This window comes from Palaemon carinicauda, chromosome 26, assembly GCF_036898095.1.
Source record: "Palaemon carinicauda isolate YSFRI2023 chromosome 26, ASM3689809v2, whole genome shotgun sequence".
NCBI classification, from domain to species: Eukaryota; Metazoa; Arthropoda; class Malacostraca; order Decapoda; family Palaemonidae; genus Palaemon; species Palaemon carinicauda.
Window position 1 is genome coordinate 52,948,594 of NC_090750.1, and position 17,132 is coordinate 52,965,725.

General features: G+C 41.7%; 1 pseudogene; it reads right to left on the minus strand.

The window, feature by feature from the left end:
* Positions 1–1,483: 1,483 nt before the first annotated feature.
* The window catches only part of LOC137619912 (splicing factor ESS-2 homolog), a 75,867-nt pseudogene continuing 60,218 nt past the window's right edge, over positions 1,484–17,132 (minus strand).

Consider the following 17,132-nt stretch of genomic DNA (forward strand, 5'->3'; position numbering starts at 1 on the left):
TTGCAAGAGGTCCCGGACTAGGTGAACGACAGGCACGAACAGACGAACCCTCGGACGCAACACTGTAACACTTTGCGCAATATCACTTTATCACTACGATTTTCTGTTTTGCACTTATTTCACTGAAATCGAAACTTTTACTGATTTCTACCTGAAGCACGCAATTCTACCCTCATCAAAAGGTAGTAAATGCGAAATCAGTCGTATAATGCAAGCACATTAATACCAGCAAAAAAACAGTAAACATCTTTTAAGATAAAAAAAAAATTCAGTGGTTGGGGAAGAGAATAAACACTAGTTCATTCAAAACTACGTTTTCAATCTCTCACCGTACATTGCCTGGGGACGAGAATAAAACTAAAAACGTTTTATCCTTTCTCCCCGTACAGAGACTAGGGACGAGAGTAACTCGAGAACAACGTTACCCGCTTGAACGGAACGTTTTCTCTCCTCTCTCTCCCTCCGTCTCTATCTCTCTCTCTCTTTCTCTCTTGATTTCGCACTTAAGAGAAGAGCCCAATTACATTTCGTCAAAAAAACATGTTATTTGACCAAAGGAAAAAAACTGAAAGGTTTTTCAATTAAAAAGTTCCTTTAAAATAGAATTTAAAACATTTAAGCTTTGAAAGAAGAATGAACAAAACGTCAGAATCGATTTACTCTTTCTGCAAAGTGAAACCGTGATACTCTCTCCCTCTATCGTAACGATAGAGCGCAAACTGCGTAGCATAAATAAACTAAACGTTAGTTCATCTTTGAAAACAGTACGAAGACTATTCAAAGAAATTCTTTCATAAAATATTTATTAAAGATATTCATATAAAAAGTTTTAAATCATTAGCTCTTTAAAAGCTATTTACGATTGAAAGGGCTCAACGTTGTTTAACTTCGGTTTCCAAGTTAGGACCGCCTACTCTCAGGAAAGGTCGCATATAAACAAAACATTAAAATTTATTTTTTCATGTTTATTATAAATGGAAAGTTAATCGAAGAGGCCTAATAAAGGCGGTGAGATATAAAATATATAGAGGAAAATCTATAATTAATTCATAACGTGATAAGATAATTACTAAAAGCCTAAACACACCTCCGTCTAAGGGAAGGGTCGGCCATTTAAAAGTCAAAGAAAGTCCATACTCTCTTTGTCACCAAAAAATAAATCTATCCAAAACGAGTTCAAGATTTAAGATGAAGATAAAACACCTGCACTGCGAAAGCTCAAACCAAAATGAAGTACTTCACCAAATATGTTGAGAAAACTCCAGGTTCTACAGTGAGTAAAAGTACGTCTTGTCGACACGTCGACAGAGAAGAAATTGAGTCTTTGTTTACATGAAGTATGGTATCTGGCCGACAGTTGGCGCTGATGGGCACACCCGCAACCTGTATAGCGATCGCTGGCGAGTTTTTTTGTACAGTTTTTTTTTTGTCTGTCGAGCAACAGAGTTGCAGCTATATATTCACCGGCTAAGTTAAATATTTAAAATTTTCCCTTGTAATATACAAAGTACAGAAACCAAATTTAAGAAACCTTCTCTAATCTCAAATACAATATCAACTAAAGTATAAAAATACAATTTTTAAAACATGCATCAATCATAATTAGACTTAATTCTCAGAATTAAACTGACCCGGATAACATTCCTCATAAATCCTGAAGACAGGAGAAAAAAGGCAATACTGTACAAATAGCCATTTGTATCTACTCTACTCAGACCCATCTGTAGCATAAGATGATCATAAAAAGGTGGATAAAAAATCAAAATATTCTTAAAGTCTGATTTTTTCAAAACTACTGTACTGTATACAAATTCGAGTCCTTAAAAAGGACTACAACTTTGTCAAAGCTTGAAAGGCTGTTAAATTTTTAATTATTGTTAACGAAGCAGTTGTAGTTACTGGCATGCTGAGGGTGAGCCCCTCCAACTCGACTGTAGGCAATGCACCTGATTTTGAACCTTAGCGGGTTAGCATTGTAACTTAAAAAGACTTGGTTTTGCATTATCATCATCATCATCATCTCCTACCCCTATTGATGCAAAGGGCCTTAGTTAGATTTCCCCAGGCGTCTCTATCTTGAGCTTTGGTTTGGGCATGCTCTTCGCACTCCCCAAGAGATTAGTTCACCAAACTTTCAACTGGCCTCCACAAGGCACTAGAAGAGTTGGAAGACTCAGGCCTACATGGCTGAGGACTATGAAGCGATGGTTTGTATAGTTAGGAAAAATACAAATTATTTTTAAAAATTTGTTATTTGTTCCTAAACAATTACAAACCATCATTCTCTGATAGGAGACTCATCCTCAGGAAGGAAGGATGTTCCTATAACCAAAACTGGGTGGTTCACTTCCCCAGCAATTGTCAAAGTACTTGATCCTGTAAAAAAAGTAGACGTAATGACTCCTGTGAACCTGCTAGAAATAGGAATGAATGGCGAGCGATTGTGACGTAGTTCCGGTAGGCCCCGCTGCTCCCTCCGGTCGCCTTGGATGACTGCGGAGGTAGCAGCAGTAGGGGATTCAGCATTATGGAGCTTCGTCTGTGATGGATAACGGGGGAGGGTGGGCTGTGGCACCCTAGCAATACCAGCCGAACTCGGTTGAGTCCCTTGTCAGGCAGGGAGGAACGGAGAGAGGAAAGGTCCCCTTTTCATTTGTTTGATGTCGGATAACCCCCAAAATTGGGGGAAGTGCCTTGGTAAATGTGTGAACCTACCAACAACCTGGAGATAAAGATATCACACGTGTTAGGTTAGGTCCCAACCAGAAGACAGCTTGACAGTTATGTAAGAACTCGTATCCATCTAGAGCAGGCATGGGCAACCTGCGGCCCCCTTGTGGCCAGTCCCCCAAGACTCTAGGTTACTAAAATATATCAAACTATATTTATCTATACCAGTAATCATCATTATTATCATCAGGAAATAATCAAACAGTGTCAGTTTTATGTAAACGTTCATGATAAGGCAAATGAAGCAAGGAAGAACTGCAAAAATAAAAAAATCAGTATATATTGGGTATGTAATATTTCTCGAATATGTGTATTACCATACGGCCTTCACTCACTTTGATAAAGTAAGAGGTGCCCCACACTTGGTGAACAGTGGCCCATGCCTATCTTAGATGATATGATGTCTGAATATATTGTCATTTATAAGAATTGGATTTGCATATATTCTATCCATCCTCCCCTTGCCTTTAAAAAATGTTGCTCGATCGTGAATCAAACGTGAATGCTGCACCCGAAGGGCAGGGGAAGAAAGAGGAGGGAAAGGCCAGTTAATCTCACCTCTCGTTCTAGACTTACGTCAAGACCTCCATCTTGTAGGAGAGCGTTTCCTTAACCTTTTTGAAACGATTAACCCAAAAACCAATCTCGCAGTTATCAATTACCCCCATTGAATACAGTATATATACCCGGTAATACAGTATTGGATGCTTTTTTTTTGCAGTCACCTGATGAACTGCATTGGTCACATAGCCCGCTATTGGCTGAATTTATTTAATGATCCTGCAAAAATAAAAAATTTTCCATCTTTAAGTATATCAAAATCAACTTGGTCAAGGTACTTAATCTCACACAGAACATCCATTAACCAAAGACTATGAGTCCATTACCCCACTGGGGTAATTTACCCCAAGGTTGGGAAAACACTGTTGTAGGTGATGCTTCTTTTCCTGTTAGAGAACTAGGTTTGCTACGCAATCCATTCAGCAACTACCATCTGACCAAGAGGAAAGGTATCCAAGAATCTGTGGTCAATATCCTGAAAGTTGTCTGGCATTTCCTGAAAGCTGGAGTGCCAAGAAATTCTCTGGTACTCTAACCTGAAGCTCTGTTGGTGAGCGTGTCTTCCCTGCCACCAAGCAGTAACTATCGCCACCACGTTTCGACTTATAACAGCCGTATCCAGCTTCGCCAAAAGCATAATCCTACTAAAGTACGAAGGTTTGGAAATCAATAAGCCAACGCTGTCATTGAATGGGACTGTATTTTTGAAGCTGCTGCCAAGATTTCTACATAAGAAAGATACAAACGACACTTTGTATGAATAAGAAAACTTAATAAATGGAATCCTGAATATGGAGGAAATGAAAGCTCTACAAAACCTTAATTATTCAACTCCAAAATTAATTAAATGAGAATTTTTTTCATTATGTATAACTGTGTTTATTGATCGATTTCGTAAATAGCCAAAAGACTACAATTATTTTAGAATAATTTTGTATACAAACTTGAGTCCGTTAAAAGGACTGCCAACATCCTAACCAGCATGGTCTCACTCTTGCATGAAACCTAACACTGATAGCAGGAGTGTAAGTCCCTGTACTTTGCACCGATACACATTCACCTTAGGAGGGTCGAGTTTCGGCACAGCGTTGTTCCTCTCAAGAAACCATGATGAGGAATCAGTCAATATCTTGAGAGACCCACCTAATCAGTCCTGTGTTTCAGTCGTCGTCTCTGAAACTCTGCAATTGGCGAAGGAGATACAGCAATAGCGATACATCTTCCACACTCACTGCATCTCTCTCCTGTTAGAGAGGGAGATCATTCAGGAAGACGGAGGGTCTTCCAACATGATCAGCACCGCGTGTGTTAAGATCCTACTAGAGTTGTGAGAACCAATATTTAATCCCACTATAAAACAACTCTTGACACGAGACAAAGCATTGTAAAAGGTTTGAAAAAACCCATACCGATTACCCAGACACCTTGCAGTGTTGTGTGTGCTGATGTTTTATCCCGCTATGGTACACCTATCGGTACTTAATGAAGAAGGTAGGTTCGTGTTACTGCCCTATCTCCAGCAGGGAGTGAAACGTCAACCAGACTTCACTAACTTCTTAAATAATGTGTTCTGCTAGTTCTTCTTCAAAAGTTATAGCCAAGACGAGTCAGGGGACACGAGAAAACTCAATGTTCGCCTTCTACAGTGTCATGCAGGTCAATGACGATGCTCTCCGGGCAAAAGAGATCACAATAGTACAACCAGGTGATACTCAATGTCCTTAGTGCCTTCCAGGATCAAAAGACAAGGAACTCTTCTTCCGACGCAGCTCTAGCGATGTCAAAAGAAAACTAATTTCCTTAGGATCCCACTGTTGCCATCGTGGTACAGCTACCGAACAATGGAAAGAACAGCAACAGACATGCCACCCGACAAGAACAAGGATGCTGGATAACGGTAAGTAGCAAAAATCAGTCACACAATTACATTTATGTATTAGGAAATACTGTATAGCCTTGGTTTCTTCCCTTGATAACCCTCGAACATGACTGCCTGAAAGAACATTTATTCCTTATAACGGCCACATTTGAATGCCGAGAAATATGTCCGTGTACCATCTAACAGCGGAAATCAAACAATATTGTGCCAACTACTGATGCTTCCACGTTAAAGTTAAAATGGTCGTTCCAGCTTTGCTGAGGTCATAACCCTATCACAGGTCGAATGTCCGTATTACGTGCAAGAACAAATGTTTAATTTGGTGTCTATGTGTGTTTGCATATAACAACTCTTTGCCAATGACATGTGTCCCATAAGTACTTACAGAGCAATCGTTAAGCTTACCCCTTGGGCCTGTGAGTTGATTAATGTATAATGTTAAAAAGGGTCAAGAGTTAATCTGATGTTAAAGGATTTCTTTTGTTCCTGTTCAGGAATAAACGGATAAAGTATGACATAAAATATATATAACGAGAATCAAGAGTAACTGCATAGGAAATGTAGTAACAGATAACAATGATGCCAACCTACAGAAGTATCGAACAATGTGCCGTTATTTACGGGGCGGAACAAATTACAATTACTTTACAATGAAATATCTACAATTAACATTAACATAATACAGTATGCCTCGTCACCATAAAATAAAAGATGAAAAATGAACTGAAAATATCAGAAAAGAATGCAGCAAATTTTCTCGTATCCTAAAAATAATGAAAAATTATCTTAAATTATCAGAAAAATTAACTGAAAGTAGATAAATAAACTGATTACATCAGAAGAAGTCTGCGGCACATTTTCTCGTCTCCTCTACTTGCTCTCCTCTGCTAGGAACGCTGGGTCTCTTCAGCAAGTCCAGGAGGCAACGTCAAACTAACAGGAGACTCTTTGTCGCCAGCAACGGGAAGACCTTTCGACTGCTTCTTGGCCACTTGTCTCTTGGGCGTGACTGAAGACAAGCTGACGGCGTCGGGAGTGAGGGCGTAGTTGGGTGTCGCAGCCCCCGGGCCACTCTTTCCGAGGACGAGTGGTGGCTGAGCTTGCTCAGCGGCGAGGCTAAACTGGACTGCGCCGCGCTCACGGCTTTGGACTTCTTGTTGCGGTGCCGTAGGCTGACCTGCTTGGCTAGCATGTGTCCAAGCCTGTCTCTGAAAATGGAGGGAGACAATTAGCGCCTTATTTTTGTTCATACTTTCAAGAGAAGCTTTCTCTTTACCAAGTCAAAAGTCTTTTGAGGTCCCCTCACTCATGTCATTATCATTTACAAGTCAAGCTGTACGTCTACTTGGATCACTATTACTATTATTATTATTATTATTATTATTATTATCACTATCAAATGAATGAAAATTTACCAGATCCCACTAGTCACATTTGATTCCTACAGAGCTGGCTCAAATTTATTGGGAGATAAAATATATATATCAAATCTTATTCATAAAAAATAAGTTAGAAATTCAAACCTATGAAAAATACATAAAATTTTATCTATTAGGCCTGTTTTGTAAAAACATTAAAATCTGAAAAACATAAAATGTCAGATTATTTGCTGTCCAAAACCTATCTGTGTTTACATCATCTCCTCCTCCCACGCCTTTGACGCAAAGGACCTCGGTTAGATTTCGCCAGTCATCTCTATCTTGAGCTTTTAATTCAATACTTATAAGCAGCATATTCATAAAATATAAGTCTAATTTGACAAGGACAATGCTGCAAGCAAGAGGGCCATGATCGGCAAAGCAGCTCAGTACAAAAACAGACGTGTAGATGTAAAGATAAGTATATCATCATCATCTCCTCCTACGCCAATTGACGCAAAGGGCCCTGATTAGATTTTGCCAGTTGTCTCTATCTTAAGCTTTTAATTCAATACCTCTCCAAACATCGTCTCCAACTTCACACTTCATAGTCCTCAGCCATGTAGGCCTGGGTCTTCCAACTCTTCTAGCGCCTTGTGGAGCCCAGTTGAAAGTTTGGTGAACTAATCTCTCTTGGGGAGTGCGAAGAGCATGCCCAAACCATCTCCATCTGCCCCTCACCATGATCTCATCCACATATGGTAATCTCTCTTATAGTTACATTTCTATTAACAAAAAAAATAAAATACCATTTTAAAAGTAATAAGTAATTTTACTAATTACAGAAGATCCTCAATATACAAAATTAATAGGTAATAAGAAAAGGTTCGTAAGTTAAATATTGTTAACTCTTAGGCTAGGGTAGGCATAACCTGACTCCTATGCCTCCAGCTACAAAAGTCAACAAATACGAATTAAAATTATAAGTTTATTGCAAATGTTGTTTTGCTTACTATATTAAATTATATAATATTGTTTATTACAGTATTTCTTTATATTATATTTATTATTTTCAGTTGGATTTGTGTTTTTATCTACGGATGATTGTAAGATGAGGATATTTTGTACTTGGGAAAAATAAAAATTACCTTTAAAACCTCTCTTATTTTCCTGACTTCGACAAAGCTGTAACAGCTGTTAAGCCTTTACTATTATTACTTGCTAAGCTACAACTCTAGTTGGATAAGCAGGATGCTATAAGCCCAAGGGAGAATAGCTCAGTGAGGAAAAGAAACAAGGAAAAGTAAAATATCTAAAGAACAGTATTAACATTAAAACAAATATTTCCTATATAGACTATAAAAACCTTTAACAAAACAAGAGGAAGAGAAATATGTTATTTTTATAATAAAATAAATTTTTGAATATACTTACCCGGTGATTATATAAGCTGCAGCTCTGCTGCCCGACAGAAAAAACTCTACGTTCAAAATCCGCCAGCGATCGCTATGCAGGTAGGGGGTGTACTTCAACAGCGCCATCTGTCGTGCAGGTACTCAGTACTCAATGTAAACACAGAACTCAATTTTCTCCTCGGTCCACTGGGTCTCTATTGGGGAGGAAGGGAGGGTCCTTTAATATATAATCACCGGGTAAGTATATTCAAAAATTTATTTTATTATAAAAATAACATTTTTCAATATTAAACTTAGCCGGTGATTATATAAGCTGATTCACACCCAGGGGGGTGGGTAGAGACCAGCATTAATTGTTTACATTATTATGAGCTAAGGATTTTGTATTTCATTTTAGCAGTTATTCAAAATAACAAACATAAAATAAATAAGTACCTGGTAAGGAAGTCGACTTGAACAATTACTCTGCCTTTTTTAAGTACGTCTTCCTTACTGAGCCTCGCGATCCTCTTAGGATGCTGAGCGACTCCTAGGAGCTGGAGTATCAAGGGTTGCAACCCATACTACAGGACCTCATCAAAACCTCTAATCTAGGCGCTTCTCAAGAAAAGAATTTGACCACCCGCCAAATCAACCAGGATGCGAAAGGCTTCTTAGCCTTCCGGGCAACCCAAAAAACAACAATAAAAAACATTTCAAGAGAAAGATTAAAAAAGGTTATGGAATTAGGGGAATGTAGTGGTTGAGCCCTCACCCACTACTGCACTCGCTGCTACGAATGGTCCCAGGGTGTAGCAGTTCTCGTAAAGAGACTGGACATCTTTAAGATAAAAAGACGCGAACACTGACTTGCTTCTCCAATAGGTTGCGTCCATTATACTCTGCAGAGATCTATTTTGTTTAAAGGCCACTGAAGTTGCGACAGCTCTAACTTTATGTGTCCTTACCTTCAGCAAAGCATGGTCTTCCTCATTCAGATGGGAATGAGCTTCTCGTATCAACAGTCTGATATAATAGGAAACTGCATTCTTTGACATAGGCAAAGAAGGTTTCTTAATAGCACACCATAAAGCTTCTGACTGTCCTCGTAAAGGTTTAGTTCGTCTTAAATAGAACTTAAGAGCTCTAACAGGGCATAAGACTCTTTCTAGTTCATTTCCAACCAAATTTGAAAGGCTTGGAATATCGAACGATTTCGGCCAAGGACGAGAAGGTAGCTCGTTTTTGGCTAGAAAACCAAGCTGTAAAGAACATGTAGCCGTCTCAGATGAAAATCCGATGTTCCTGCTGAAGGCGTGAATCTCACTGACTCTTTTAGCTGTTGCTAAGCAAACGAGGAAAAGAGTCTTTAAAGTGAGATCTTTAAAGGAGGCTGATTGTAGTGGCTCGAACCTTTCTGACATAAGGAATCTTAGTACCACGTCTAAATTCCAACCCGGTGTAGCCAAACGACGCTCCTTCGAGGTCTCAAAAGACTTAAGGAGGTCCTGTAGATCTTTGTTGTTAGAAAGATCTAAGCCTCTGTGACGGAAGACTGCTGCTAACATGCTTCTGTAACCTTTGATAGTGGGAGCTGAAAGAGATCTTTCCTTCCTCAGGTATAATAGGAAGTCAGCTATTTGGGTTACAGAGGTACTGGTCGAGGATACTGATACCGACTTGCACCAGTTTCGGAAGACTTCCCACTTCGACTGGTAGACTCTAAGAGTGGATGTCCTCCTTGCTCTAGCAATCGCCCTGGCTGCCTCCTTCGAAAAGCCTCTAGCTCTAGTGAGTCTTTCGATAGTCTGAAGGCAGTCAGACGAAGAGCGTGGAGGCTTTGGGTGTACCTTCTTTACGTGTGGCTGACGTAGAAGGTCCACTCTTAGAGGAAGAGTTCTGGGAACGTCCACCAGCCATTGAAGTACCTCGGTGAACCATTCTCTCGCGGGCCAGAGGGGAGCAACTAACGTCAACCTTGTCCCTTCGTGAGAGGCGAACTTCTGTAGTACCTTGTTGACAATCTTGAACGGGGGAATGCATAAAGGTCTAGATGGGACCAATCCAGTAGAAAGGCATCTATATGAACTGCTGCTGGGTCCGGGATTGGTGAGCAATATATTGGGAGCCTCTTGGTCATCGAGGTTGCAAAGAGATCTATGGTAGGTTGGCCCCATGTGGCCCATAGTCTCTTGCACACATCCTTGTGTAGGGTCCATTCTGTTGGAATGATTTGACCCTTCCGACTGAGGCAATCCGCCATGACATTCATGTTGCCTTGAATGAACCTCGTTACTAGAGAAAGGTTTAGATCTCTTGACCAGGTGAGGAGGTCCCTTGCGATCTCGTACATCATAGAATGGGTCCCTCCTTGCTTGGAGATGTACGCCAAGGCCGTGGTGTTGTCTGAGTTCACCTCCACCACTTTGCCTTGCAGGAGGGACTTGAAGCTTTTCAAGGCCAGATGAACTGCCAGTAGCTCCTTGCAGTTGATATGTAACGTTCTTTGATTCGAGTTCCAAGTTCCCGAGCATTCCCGACCGTCTAATGTCGCACCCCAGCCCGTGTCCGATGCGTCCGAGAAGAGAACGTGGTTGGGGGTCTGAACAGCCAGGGGCAGACCCTCTCTGAGGTTGATGTTGTCCTTCCACCAAGTCAGTGATGACTTCATCTTCTCGGAAATGGGGATCGAGACCGCTTCTAGCGTCTTGTCCTTTTTCCAGTAAACAGCTAGGTGAAATTGAAGGGGACGGAGGTGTAGTCTCCCTAACGAAATGAACTGTTCCAGGGATGAAAGCGTCCCTATCAGACTCATCCACTGTCTGACTGAACATCGTTCCTTCTTTAGCATGTTCTGGATGCATCCTTGGGCTTGACTTATTCTGGGGGCCGACGGAAAAGCCCGAAAAGCTTGACTGTGAATCTCCATCCCTAAGTACACTACTGTATAGTTTGGGATGGGACCAGTTGGGACTTTTCCATATTGACCAGGAGACCCAATTCCTTGGTCAGATCTAGAGTCCACTTTAGATTCTCCAGACAGCGACGACTGGAAGAAGCTCTTAGAAGCCAGTCGTCCAAATAGAGGGAGGCTCTGATATCCGCTAAATGCAGGAATTTGGCAATATTCCTCATCAGCCTCGTAAATACAAGAGGAGCTGTGCTTAGGCCAAAGCACAGGGCTTGAAATTGGTAGACAACCTTTTTTAAACGAATCTCAGCAAAGGTTGGGATTCTGGGTGGATGGGGACGTGAAAGTAAGCGTCCCTTAGGTCTAAGGAGACCATCCAGTCTTCCTTCCTGACCGCTGCTAGAACGGACTTTGTGGTCTCCATGGCGAACGTCTGCTTTGTGACAAAGACATTCAGCGCACTGACGTCTAGCACCGGCCTCCACCCTCCTGTCTTCTTTACCACTAAGAAGAGACGGTTGTAGAAGCCCGGGGATTGATGGTCCAAGACTTTGACTACCGCTCCCTTTTCTAGTAAGAGAGACACCTCCTGCTTCAAAGCTAATCTCTTGTCTTCCTCTCTGTACCTGGGAGAGAGATCGATGGGAGACGTTGCTAGAGGGGGTTTGCGTACAAACGGGATCTTGTACCCTTCTCTGAGCAACTTCACAGATTGTGCATCTGCGCCCCTTTTCTCCCAGGTCTGCCAGAAGTTCTTGAGTCTGGCTCCCACTGCTGTCTGAAGAAGGTGGCAGTCAGACTCTGCCCTTAAAGGACTTGGTACCTTTCTTCTTCCCACGTCTCCCTTCGGCACGAGCACCTCCTCTGCTGGAGGCTCTGCCACGAAAGGGCGGAATGAATCTGGACGCTGGAGTGTCCATCCTGGGTCTAGACAAGGTAGGCAAAGGGGTGGCTTTGCGGGCAGAGGACGCAACCAGGTCATGAGTGTCTTTTTGAATCAAGGAGGCAGCAATCTCCTTTATCAAGTCCTCTAGGAAAAGGCACTTTGAGAGAGGAGCAAACAGAAGTTCCAATCTCTGACACGGTGTTACTCCAGTTGACAGGAAAGAGCAAAGGTTTTCCCGTTTCTTGAGGACCCCAGAAACGAACGAAGCCGCAAGCTCACTGGATCCGTCACGTATGGCCTTGTCCATACAGGACATAATGAGCAAGGAAGCTTCCTTGTCAGAAGGGGAGATCTTCCTGCTCAAAGCTCCCAGACACCAGTCCAAAAAGTTAAAGACCTCGAAGGCTCTAAACACTCCTTTCAACAGATGGTCTAAGTCTGAAGGAGACCAACAAATCTTAGAGCGTCTCATGGCCAGCCTGCGGGGAGAGTCTACTAGACTTGAGAAGTCGCCCTGGGCAGAGGCAGGAACTCCCAAGCCGAGAACTTCTCCCGTGGCATACCAGACGCTCGATCTGGAAGAGAGTCTTGCAGGGGGAAACGTAAATGCTGTCTTCCCAAGGTTCTTTTTGGACTGCATCCAATCTCCTAACACTCGTAAGGCTCTCTTGGACGAGCGGGCGAGGACGAGTTTCGTGAAGGCAGGCGCTGATGACTGCGTGCCTAAAGCGAACTCTGACGGAGGAGAGCGTGGAGCCGCAGGCACAAACTGATCAGGAAACATCTCCTTGAACAAAGCAAGAACTTTTCTAAAGTCCAAGGAGGGTTGCGTGGTCTTGGGTTCGTCGATGTCCGTATGCGGGTCGTCAATGTGTGCAGCGTCGTCATCATCAGAGAGTCCATCATCTGAAAGCTGAGGAGGAAGCGGCAAAGGAGTAGCAATCGGCTGGTCAGCTGAGTCCGGCAGCACGGGTGCACGCGTGACTGAACCGGACGCAACGTCATGGAACTGTTGCCCAGTCTGTGAACTGGCAACAACCATGGCAGCGCGGGGGCGCAAAGCGTCTACTCCAGACTGTCTAGTCTGCTGTGGGCGAGTAGAGGTAACCACACTGGGTTGCGGAGGTTGACGCACCGCGTCAAAACAAAACAACTTAGGTTGTTGTTGTATCTCGCGAACGTCAACGGAAGGTTCCGTGCGTCACTGAACGTCAACATGCGGCTGGCAGGGTACACTGGAACGCATGGGTGGCGGGACTCTCACAGATGGAGTGCGGGAGAAGGTAGCCTCAGCGTCCACCGGACGCACAACCGTGGTTGGTTGTAGGCTAGAGGTTGGTGCAGCGTCAACCTTCTCCGCACGAAAGTCCTGCATCAATGACGTTAACTGTGATTGCATGGTCTGCAGCAAAGACCACTTAGGGTCTACAGGAGCAGGTGCGGCAACAGACGGAGTTACTGCCTGATGCGGTACCGCTTTGCCTCTCTTAGGAGGTGAGCAGTCGTCGGAAGACTGCAGCGAGTCCGAACTGACCCAGTGGCTACAACTGGGCCGTTGGACTTGCGCGGAAGGGACCGACTTGCGCTTAAGAGGCCGCGAGACCTTGGTCCATGGATTCTTATGAGAAACCTCTTCCGCAGACGAGGAATAAATGGGCTCTCTCGTCTTCGTGTGGGTGGGGCGATCTTGGGTAGATACGCCCGAAACCACGGAGGGAACGTCTGTTCGCTGATTAAAGCCTCTCGAACCCTTTGATCGTACGACATTGCTTCTCCCCTGGGCTTGGGAGCATGCAAGAGGTCCCGGACTGGGAGGACGACAGGCACGAACAGACGAACCCTCAAGCGCAACACTATCCACAACACTATCCACAACACTACCACTCACTTTATCACTACCCACTGCACTCTTACACTTCAGCTCCTTGACGTCTGCCATGAGCTGGTTACGGTCACTGGCCAAAGACTCGACTCTCTCACCCAGAGCCTGAATGGCACGCATCATATCTGCCATCGAAGGTTGTTGAGTGCTAGAAGGGGGATCAGGAGCAACCACTACAGGGGAAGGAATAGGTTGTGGGGCATGAGGAGAGGAAATATCAACGGAGCGAGATGAACTTCTCCTGACTCTATCTCTCTCTAGCCTACGTGAATATTTCTGGAATTCAAGAAAATCGAATTCCGAAAGCCCAACGCATTCCTCACATCGATCTTCCAATTGACAGGTTTTATCCCGACAATTGGAACAAACGGTGTGCGGATCGATAGAGGCCTTCGGAAGACGCCTTGAACAGTCCCTAGCACTACACTTTCTGTATTTAGGGACTTGAGAAGGGTCAGCCATCTTGAATTAGTCAAAGGGGAATTCAAAAAAACTATCCAAGTCGTCAACAAATAATCCGATATCAACAAAAGAATGCAAGGATTTAATGAAGATAACGTCTGCAAAGCGAAAGCTCAAAACTAGAAATGTGTACTTCACCAAAATATGTGAAAACCAATCCAGTAAGCAACAGCGAATTTAGTAGGTCTTGCCGGTGGCATGACAGAGAGAAAATTGAGTTCTGTGTTTACATTGAGTACTGAGTACCTGCACGACAGATGGCGCTGTTGAAGTACACCCCCTACCTGCATAGCGATCGCTGGCGGATTTTGAACGTATAGTTTTTTCTGTCGGGCAGCAGAGCTGCAGCTTATATAATCACCGGCTAAGTTTAATATTAAAAAAAGATAGAACAGTGTGCCTGAGTGTACCCTCAAGCAAGAGAACTCTAACTCAAGACACTGGAAGACCATGGTACTAAAGAACAATGGTTTGATTTGGGAGCGTCCTTCTCCTAGAAGAGCTGCTTACCATAGCTAAAGAGTCTCTTCTACACTTATCAAGAGGAAAGTGGCCACTGAATAATTGCAGTGCAGTAACCCCTTGGGTGAAGAATTGTTTGGTGTTGTCAGTTGTATGAGGACAGAAGAGAATATGTTAAACATAGGCAAGACTATTTGGTGTATGTGTGTGTAGGCAAGGGGAAAATGAACCGTAACCAGAGAGAAGGATCCAATTTAGTGCTGTCTGGCCAGTCAAAGTACCCCTGACTCTCTAGCGGTAGTATCTCAACGGGTGGTTGGTGCCCTGGCCAATCTACTACCTAGTGTTTCTTTGTCTCCTAAGAAAAAGATTTCCTATAAACGTACCCATTTCTCAACTTCTTTTCTTAATAGATCTAAAGTGGGCATCCAGATTATCAATGCTGCTTATCCTTTTAATATTAATCCCAATAATATTTGAGATGGCTTGTGTATTATAAACTAGTCACCCACTATGCATTCTTGCATGTCTTATAGGTCTGCTATAGTAAACATTTAATTTTTTTCTATGATCCTCAGTCTAGTATTTTCCGATATAAGAGTATCATATCTCATTGCTTCGTTTCTAAATTTAGTAGAAATCTTATAAAAATAATGTTTTGATACACTAATTTCAATGGGTTTGTTAATTGCATTTCTTCTCCTAATATTTTTTATATCAATTGTTTTTTACTTCTCTCAAAGTTTGTTTATTTCTTTATTTCCTTTCTTCAGTGGGATATTTGTCCCTGTTGGAGCCCTTGGGCTTATAGCATCTTGCTTTTCCAACTAGGGTTGTAACTTACCTAGAAGTAATAATAAAAATAATAATAATAATAATAATAATAATAATAATAATAATAATAACAATAATAATAATAATAATATCAGGGAACCAGTACTCAAATTTCTAATTATTTTATTTAAACTTTCTGGTTTTCTTCCAATTGCGTGCCTTTTCTTTATCAATTCGGCCAATGTACCTGATCACCAAGGGACCGAGCGCTTCATTGGTCAAGCATTAGGCAGAGGCATAGATTTATCAGCTGCTTGTCTGATAAAGTCCACAAAGAATTCCTTTGTTTCATCATGTCTTGTGAATAAGTGAAAGGAGGTATGTGACGCATATAAAACTTAAACTTATCACAGTTAGCGTTATTTGTATTATAACGCTGAATGGGAAGACTTTGTGCATCCTAACGTGGTTATTAATATATGGAAATGGTCACTGCTATATGCTATAAAGGTCGTCTAGTATGTTCCATTCAAACCAATCAAGAATATTGTTGGAACAAAAAGTTAAGTCTATTGAGGAATATGTTCCAGGAGTTTTTGAGTAATAAGTTATGATCAGACACTCGTTATACAATCTTGGAACCATTTGTATTAATATTCATAAAATTAGTATCCCAAATGGGATTGTGGGCATTGAAGTCTCCAATCAGTAGGAAATCTCCTTGCTTATCTGAAAAACCTTTAGCTAAATGTTTCAAATCATAGTTATAGGGTTGATTATACATATAACTGGGCTTCACAAGGCACTAGAAGAGTTTGAAGACCCAAGCTTACATGGCTGAGGACTATGAAGTGTAAAGTAGAAGGTGATGAATGGAGAAGTACTGATTTAAAAACTCAGGATAGAGACGACTGGCGAAATCTAAGTGAGGCTCTTTGCGTCAATAGGCGTAGAGGGAGATGATGATGATGATGAATATTAAAGAGAGTTAATATTCAAATAAACTTTAACTCAAGATAATTGAATTTCTGATGTGTTAAAAATCCCAGCATCAAATTACATTATTATGAATATAGAACGCAGCTCCTAATGCATCATCAGAAGGGACTGAACGAGATGCTAGAGAGTAATTTCCTACAAAGGGATAGTACTGTTCATATGCTGTAATCATATTGCAAATAGGGTTTTAAAACCATTAATATTCTATTGAATTATCTATGGATTTCCTCAGGGCAAAGCATTACTTCAACTTTTCCTGACGATAGATTTGTTTAACTCTTAGCATTACTTTTTTTAATTAGATTTTGGTTTTTTAGATATAATTTCCTGATGTTTACTTTGATTATGATATGCTTTCCTGATCATTATTTAGATTATGGTTAAGCTTTTCTATAAAATTTTCAACATGAATAGTGCCTGTTGCACGCTTTTTTTATCGGATAATCAACATACATATAACCACTGGGTTATTTTCCCTGTTGGAGCCCATTATAAGGCTTATAGCATCCTACTTTTCCAACTAGGGTTGTAGTTTAGCTAGTAATAATAATAATAATAATAATAATAATAATAATAATAATAATAATAATAAACGGATTTTGAGCGAAGCGAAAAATCTATTTTTGGGTAAGATAGCCATGTCGTCCTGATGGAAGTTCCTTAAAGGCAGCTTCCTAGGGTATATTACAACTACGGCGATATTCCCAGAGAATTTACCTTCAGGTACCCAGAATTCTAACTCCTGGAGCGAGTATCCCTAAAAAAGACCTTAGGGATATCGTAAATATCAGTGGACGTATTCTTGACACGCCTCATAGCAATCTATACCCCGAA